At 41.1% G+C, this 8,132-nt stretch overlaps 1 non-coding gene across 1 annotated transcript; it reads right to left on the reverse strand.

Moving 5' to 3' along the window:
* Nucleotides 1–7,833: 7,833 nt before the first annotated feature.
* On the reverse strand, nt 7,834–7,905 carry Trnap-ugg (transfer RNA proline (anticodon UGG)). The gene has a single exon. It is a non-coding gene; the product is annotated as a tRNA-Pro (tRNA).
* Nucleotides 7,906–8,132: the final 227 nt, after the last annotated feature.

The following is an 8,132-nucleotide window of genomic DNA, read 5'->3' on the forward strand; positions in this document are numbered from 1 at the left end:
TGCTTCACAATGGGTCTGGGGAAAACGGGAGGAAAGAAGTACTGTGTGTGCTGTTCGAACTTCAAAGGAAAAAAGGAGACATCGCAACGAATACCAGCCATGAACCGATTGCATAGAGTGTGGCGAGCTCAGAATCACTTCGTGTACTGAAAAGGACCGCACCCTCAGTGGCGATGATATTCCTTGACTTTTCACGAACAAGGTCTTCAAAACAAGCACGGTATGTGACATTTTGAATCGAATATTCATTTTTTATGTTTCAAAATATATTTGTTTCAATTCAACAGCCAAGCCTAAGAATGTTTTGGGTCTGATTTCTCAAAGAGGGATAATTATACTGTCTTCATTTCTCACACACTTTTCTGTCTAATGTTTGAATCCAAAAGCACAATTTAACCTTTAAAATGGAGAATTACAGTACACCAGCTGGCCGGTCTTTTTCAACTTCCGGTCATCAATGTTGTATCATTCAACTGGATTTTTTTTTGTGTGTGTGTGTGTGTGTTTTTTTGGTCACATTCTTAGCTGTGATATTTATTCAGCACAGATATATACATCTCTGACACATAGTACAAAACTGACTAGTGTACCCCTGAAACAAACACTACAAGAATTTCCACTATAGAACATTTGTCAGCACATACTTCTTTCAAGTGGAAATGCTTGCACATTTTCAGAAAGTGCTGTAACAATGATACTGAGACAGTGAGATCCTTGCTACTTCCACAGGCAATGTGAATGTTTACACACACACACACACACACACACACACACACACACACAGAAAGCATAGTTATTGTTGCAAATTTAAACAACTCACATGCCTGAGATTCTGCACATGCATAATGCAGTGAATAGATCTGACACATTTTGGGGGTTGTATGGAGTTTGACTGAAAATGTGTACTAAAACACGTCATAACATTCAAGCTATAGTTATATATTCTTTTTATTTTTTGTCACAGCTGTCAGATGTGCAAGTCCAAGAAGACAGTGGAAACCAATGCTGCTGACAGTAAATTGAGTAATTTTACAAAATTTAACAAATTTGGAAGTGAAAATATGTAATGATCTGACAGCTTTGCTTCCCCCTTTACACCAAACTGACACTGATGACACAGTGAAAGATGACTTATTAGGGCCATGAAGACTGCATGTTTTGTCAAAAAATTTAGACTGAATGGGGGTTACAGAAGTGGGTGTCAACACACACACACACACACACACACACATGCACACACGCACGCACACATACACACATACACAACATCCACAGCTAATTGGTGCTCACATCATAAATAACTCGAATTGTTTAGACAATTGTTCATTGTTTAGCATTTTAGGTATGAATGAATAATACAAAAAAATAAAATAAAATATCTAATCAAGGTGATTTTCTTCAATAAACAAATGAAAATTATGTATATATATTTATGAATAAAAAAAATACAGGAAATAAAAAATGGGAGGTGGGGCATGCAAATGTAAATAAATGCAAATATTTACACTAAGAATTTACAGCACTACCAGTTTCCAAAAAAATAGCATCAAAGAGAAAACTGGTATGTATGTGTTAATCCTTTGGCCAGTTGTTAGATACAATGAACTTGCAGGTTTCCATAAAAGAAATACATATTCTAACCTGGTGAAAGTACAGACATATCCATTTTGGGTAAACAGGCCAGCTGATTGTACCAGACTGGTGTGTCTGAATGTCTGGGAGTCTTGAGAAGACTTATCAATGCATGTCACTTGTAATAATGATGAATGAGTGAGTACTGTATGCACACATACATGCCTGCTACACAATAAGATGAAATCATTCTTTACTTGCAGTTAATCATCAATGCAACTGTGATGAAACACACATTAATCAGTCTTGATGATGATTATCTTTAATCAAATTCCATGCACAGCCCCACCACTCAGCTCCCCACAGATTTCCATACTCAACTCCAACACTCTCCTCCCCACAATATGTATTAAAGCTACTCCAATAAAAAAAAAAAATGTCATGTAATAGAAAAGCCAGAAAAAGATCAAATTCATTGGAACAGCAACTGATGGCCATTATCTCAAGTCTGAAATCTGTTTTTAGAAGGCGCGCGTACACACACACACACACACAAACACACACACACACTCTCATACTATGTAGCAACAATATTAAATGCTAGAATGTATATAGATTCTGAATGAATGGGTCACACACAGGAGGTATACTTTTTTCTTAGTTCAGTTGTTAAAAATCTGTGGGAGGTTAATGTCGCTGTGACAGCAGAAACGTCTCTGTAACAATTTCAGTTTCAGTAGCTCAAGGAGGCGTCACTGCGTTCGGACAAATCCATATACGCTACACCACATCTGCCAAGCAGATGCCTGACCAGCGGCGTAGCCCACCACACTTTGTCAGGCCTTGAGGAAAAAAAGAAAATTAAAAAAAAAGGTGAATAAATAATAGATAAGCGTACATAAATAAGTAAATAAATACATAAATAGATAAACAAATAAATTAATAATAATATAATATGAAAAAAGTAGTAATAATAATAAATAAATGAATAAATAAATGAATAAATAAGACAATGATGATAAATAAGCAAATAAATGTAAAACATGAAGACACACATTCACACATACACCAACACATGCATAACATATATGCACCAAACATGCAGTTTCTCATATATGAAAGCACAGTCAAATACACATAAACGTACATGAGCCCCAACACACACACACACACACATACACACACATTACCCTGCACCTCCTCTACCCCCCTCCTCCACACACTCATTTCTAGGCTACCTATCGCAGTTTTCACGGTACACACACACACACACACACACACACACACACAGATGAACACTTACTTGTACAAGCACACACACATACGCCCATATCCCCTACCCCCAACCCCCCACACATATATACAAAGATATATATATATATACACACCCGCACGTTCCAATATCCCCTTGCTCCCACAGTGTAGGCATGCATACACTCGCATACCTCATCCTCTACTCCCCTCCCCCCGGCTCCCCCACCTCCCCCTTACACACACACACACACACACAAACATACGCACATGCACATAACTCTCCTGACACTTGTGTACACTTACACCCTTGCGCATGCACAAACGCACTCAAACACACAGACCCACACATACACACAAACACACACACACACACACGCACAGAGGCTGCCACTGATTGGCCGCAAGAGGGATGGGAAAAGATCTCAGATGCCACGAACGTGGCGTCTAGTGTGTTGCTCAGTCTATTGTATTTGGAAAAGCCCACAGAGACTCTGTTCCGTTTTGAAGAAATTTGCGCAATGTTGGTTTGGAAATGATGCCGATATTTGTCTGCAAGCATCATGCTCTACCTTTCATGTTAGACTTACGGCCGCTCCCTCTCTCTGCTTTTATTTCTTTGAGGCGATCGATGGTGTGATGGCCTTGTACCTGTTCTTTGACTTTTCTGAGGATTTCCGATTTTCCTAGATGTATGCCGCTCGTTGGTGTTGCGTTACCAGCAAGTCTGTCAGCTCGCTCATTTCCCTTAACACCTGCATGTCCCGGACAGTATGACCATGTGAGTTTTTTAATCTGAAAGTTGCGCATTGCCTTATGCCACTCTGGGCTTCCCATTCCGTTTTCAGTTTTCTGTATGAGGTTCATTGAGTCGGTTAGAATCATGGCATGTTGGTTTCCGGGCGTATGGATGGACGATAGCCACTGGAGGGCATGTGTCACAGCTTCAGCTTCCATCTTTAGGCTGGAGGTTGTGACTTTGTAGGCAGCATTCTCTTCCCTAATTGTTTATCCATTTTGTTTTGCAGTGAATCCCCAATCGGATTGATCTTTGGTGACTGAGCCATCTGTGTATATGATGATGTCCTCTTCTTTACTGTTTTCTTCTATGAGTAGCTTCACTTCCGCATCAGTTTTGCCCTCTGGCCATTCCCGACAATGTCTTCCTAGAGTGGGTGAAATGTCTGTGTTGAATAGATGGTTGAGGTTTTCGGGGTTTTTCTCCCATTCTTTTGTTTCTTCAGGTCTTGTAGTCGGCATACTAGCTGGATTGTGTCTTCTGCTTGTCCCATCCATGATCTTCCTCGTCCTTGGCGGCTGCCTTTTGGTTCTTTGACTGCGTCATGCAGTGGGTTTTGAGGGTTTTCTAATGCCCTGTTCTCACTTGTTTCTGTTCTGCACTGAAGGAAGGTCAAGCAGGTATCGCATGGTTTCTGTGGGCGTGTCTTTTGTTGTTTCAAGGATTAGCTTCATTTTGAACTCTTTCTAATTTTAGGAGGTTGCTTTGAGATGGTGTTGTTAGCCCAAGTCCAGAGTCGATCACACTGAGGACGACTGATTGGTATAGTAGGAAGAGGTGGCGTATGTTTTCTGAACTAGGTCAGCATCCTGTCGAAGTGTATTCCTAGGTAGCGTAGGCATTCAGTTTTTTCGATCTGAATCCCGTCGAATGACACAGGTGGTGGTGATTTGCTCGCGGTTCTGTCAGTTGTTGAGGGTGCACAGCAACGTTTGGGCTTTCGCTGGATTGATGGAAGATCCTGTGTCTTTGCACCATTGAGCAATATTGTTTAGTTGTTTCTGGATGGCTTTAGTTCTTTCTTGAGCATCTTTCGAAGTTTTGAAGACCAGGCCATCATCCGCAAGAGTAAGCACCCGAGCTATTCCATTGTTGTTTAAGTCTGCAAGGCCCTTCGTGTAGACATTGTAGAGGACAGGGAGAGCGGAGACCCTTTGTGGCAGTCCCATGGATAGTCTAGAAGGTGGCAGACATCCAAATCTCCGAGGCGTAGGATGACGGTTCTTTCTGAAGCGCTGCTGCTATCCATCTTGTCAGTGTCAAACTTACTCCATACCTTAGTAGCAGCTCCATGAGGTGCGCAAACTGGACTTTATTGTAGGCATCTTCAAGGCCTCATATGCAAAAGCAGCTGCATTTTCCCATGTGGACTTGCCTGTTCTGTAACCACCTTGATTTGAAGGGAGAATGTGCCTGTGTTCAAGATCCCTTGCAAGTTTCCTGGCCATCGTGCGTTCCATGAGCTTTCCAGCAATGTTTTGCATGGTTAGGATCCGGTAGCCGCTTACCTGACGATGGTCCTTTCCTGGTTTTGGTATGGGTTTTAAGGAGCTGTGTGTCCAGTCCTCCGGCACATGTCCATTGTGGAAACTGTTTTGATATAGATTGAAAAGTGTGCTTCTGTCTTCTTCCGATAGCTCCTTGATGTCCGAGTAGCGAACGTCTGGGCCAGGAGCCGATTCTTTCTTGCATTTAGCTATTGCTTCGGTTTAGATCATCTGTTGTCAAGTCATCATCGGGTCCAGTCTGCATAAGGGTTTGGTTTAACTCCTCAACATATTTCTTTTTCTCATCTAAGTTTCTTTGATCGCTCTGTTGTATGAAACGTTTGAGCAGGGCGGATCCTTTTTCTTCGTTTGTCTTAAGCTTGGTTCCTTCAGTGTCTAACATGTCTGGGGTTGTTGTTGTGCACGTTTTCCATTCCATGCGACGATAAAATTGCCAGAACTCTGTCAATGTTGTGTCATAACTGAGTGCCTCGCAAAACTGTTTCCACTTGTCATTTTTGGCCTCTTGAGCAGTGACTTCAAGCTGTGTAGTTTTTTCTTTCATTTTTTTCCCCCAATATCTTTGTCTGGAGATGGTTTTGTTCTCTCTTTTTGCCAAAGTTTAACAGCCGCATGTTTTTCTATCCAGGCTCTCTCTGTGTCGGTATTCCACCATAGGGGCTGAATAGTTTGCATCCTGTTCGGTGCCGTTCTTTTGTTTCTTCTGCGTCTTAATTTTTCGATGACAGTTGTCTCTTTGGTTTCATACTGAAATGGATCACTCGGTTTCATACAGGGTTTATCTGGCAGTTTCTGTAGACTGAAAACTACCGGGAGGTGGTCACTGCCTTGGTGTGGAAGCGTCTCTGCATTCATTTCTGCTCTGAATTTTGGAGATGTTAGAGCGATGTCGATCACACTGTCACTGTCCCCTTGTCTTGTTCCAAGGCGAGTTGGGGATGTGGTTGTTAATGGGCTAAGAAGAATTTCCCCTATCATTCCTTCAAGTGCGTGTCCTTGTGGGTTGGTAATCCGCTGGTCCCATAACTTCGATCTTGCATTAAGGTCTCCACAGATAATGACTGAGTCTCCAAATTCGTTCTCTATTTCCTCTAAAAAGGCCCAATCCTCTTTGTTGGTGCAGGTTCCTGGGGTGAACATAGGCATTGATGAGCACGATGCTTTTGTGAATTCCGTCAGGTTTTTCAAGACGCACCCCCACTAGTTCACATGAGTTGCTACACCATTTCTCTAGATTTATGTATGATTGCTACTCCTCTTCCTTCATTCCTTTGAAAGACTGTGAAATTCTCAAAATGTATTGGTCTGTCTGCACTTGTCCTGGTCTCTTGGAGACATAAAATGTCAAAATCATATGCCAATTTCTCAATTGTTGAGATTCTCATTCTCGCGCTGGAACAATTCCAACTGCCGATTCTAAAGAATTTCTTTGACAGCCGCTCTGCTTTTGTCATTCTGCTACCTAAGCACAATCTTTTCCTACCTCTTTTGCCACGCCTCTTTTGGGGTTTTGGGGATCTGAATTTGTCTCGTGCTATGCAGCTGATCCCCGAGGTGCACGCGAGACAGGGTTTTGTTAGTAGGATTTTGTTCTGAAACAGTAGAAACTGACTTGACTTCGCCTTCTTGTTTCTGGTTCCGTGACAAATGAAAATGTTTGCACGACGAACAAGTTCAACTTTCGCGCTACTTATCAGTTGTCCGGTTTTTTATTTTTTATTTTTTAAAAACTCTTTCGGTTCTTCAACTTTCATGGATTCAAGCGCACTTTCAGTTTCAGCGGACAGTCGCCATGCTGCCTTGTCCGAACGTCCCAGGATGAAGGGGCTGAACTTTTCTTTGACTTCCTAACGAACAAGGTCTATAAAGTCCACTCGTAGTATTGATTTTAGTATTTTCCGAAAAAGACCACTTGGGCGAATGAACATAGTGAAAGCCCTGTACACTGAGAGTAAGACACACAAGCTTTTTATGTATTGAATATAATGTCAAAATGTAATGCCGTTTAAGATGAGAAAGATCAGTTTAAAGCAAATGAAGTCCCCTAGCATTAATTACAGATTAATTTCCCTTTTTTTTTTACTATCTGCAGCAAAGACATGCACCAGAAATATAACTTCCATGCTTAGCAAAAGAAGTTCCTGTTTGAACAAAAAATGATAAAAATGACTGCTCTTGTTGTTGTGTCGAATATCCGATCAAATGCCAAGTTTGGAGAATTTAAAACAACAACAACAACAACCCCCCCCCCCCCCCCCCCCAAGTAAATTCAGTTTGCATATAATTTAGCTTAATTTTGTTTTCTGTTGTTTTTTTTATGCCCATCCCAGATGTGCAATATTGTTTTAAACAAGATGACTGAAAAGAACTGAATTTTTCCTATATTACCGGGCAAATTTGGTGTCAACTGACAAAGTATTTGCAGAGAAAATGGCAATGTTAAGGTTTACCACGGACACACACACACACACACACACAGACAACCGAACACCGGGTTAAAACATACTCACTTTGTTTACAAAAGTGAGTCAAAAATCTGTTTGAAGAAAAATGCGGTTCGTTTTTCGCCAAATTGATGAAACGAAATAACACAAAATCATTTCCACTGGTGACCAAAAAAATTAAAAGATCAGAAGGGAAGCAAAATATAATAATAAAAAAAAGGGGGGGGGGGCATAGTTAAGGAAAAAAAGGCAATGTCAGGGGCTCGTCCGGGATTCGAACCCGGGACCTCTCGCACCCAAAGCGAGAATCATACCCCTAGACCAACGAGCCACTTATTTACTATGTGTTTAAGATAGATATGAATGCATGATCATTGATTTGATTGGTTGCTAAGAGAAAGCGTATAAATACATTGGTACTGTGGAATGGCTTTCTTTTCTCCCCCCCCCCGCCCCCCCATTGTTTCCAAGTGAAGAAGCACATTCTGGTGGTATAAAAACATATTTTAACAACTTTCAAAGTCTCTTCCACTGCAAATTGTATGTTTGTTAAAATAA

The sequence above is a fragment of the Babylonia areolata genome, chromosome 3 (assembly GCF_041734735.1).
Source record: "Babylonia areolata isolate BAREFJ2019XMU chromosome 3, ASM4173473v1, whole genome shotgun sequence".
Taxonomy (NCBI): Eukaryota; Metazoa; Mollusca; class Gastropoda; order Neogastropoda; family Buccinidae; genus Babylonia; species Babylonia areolata.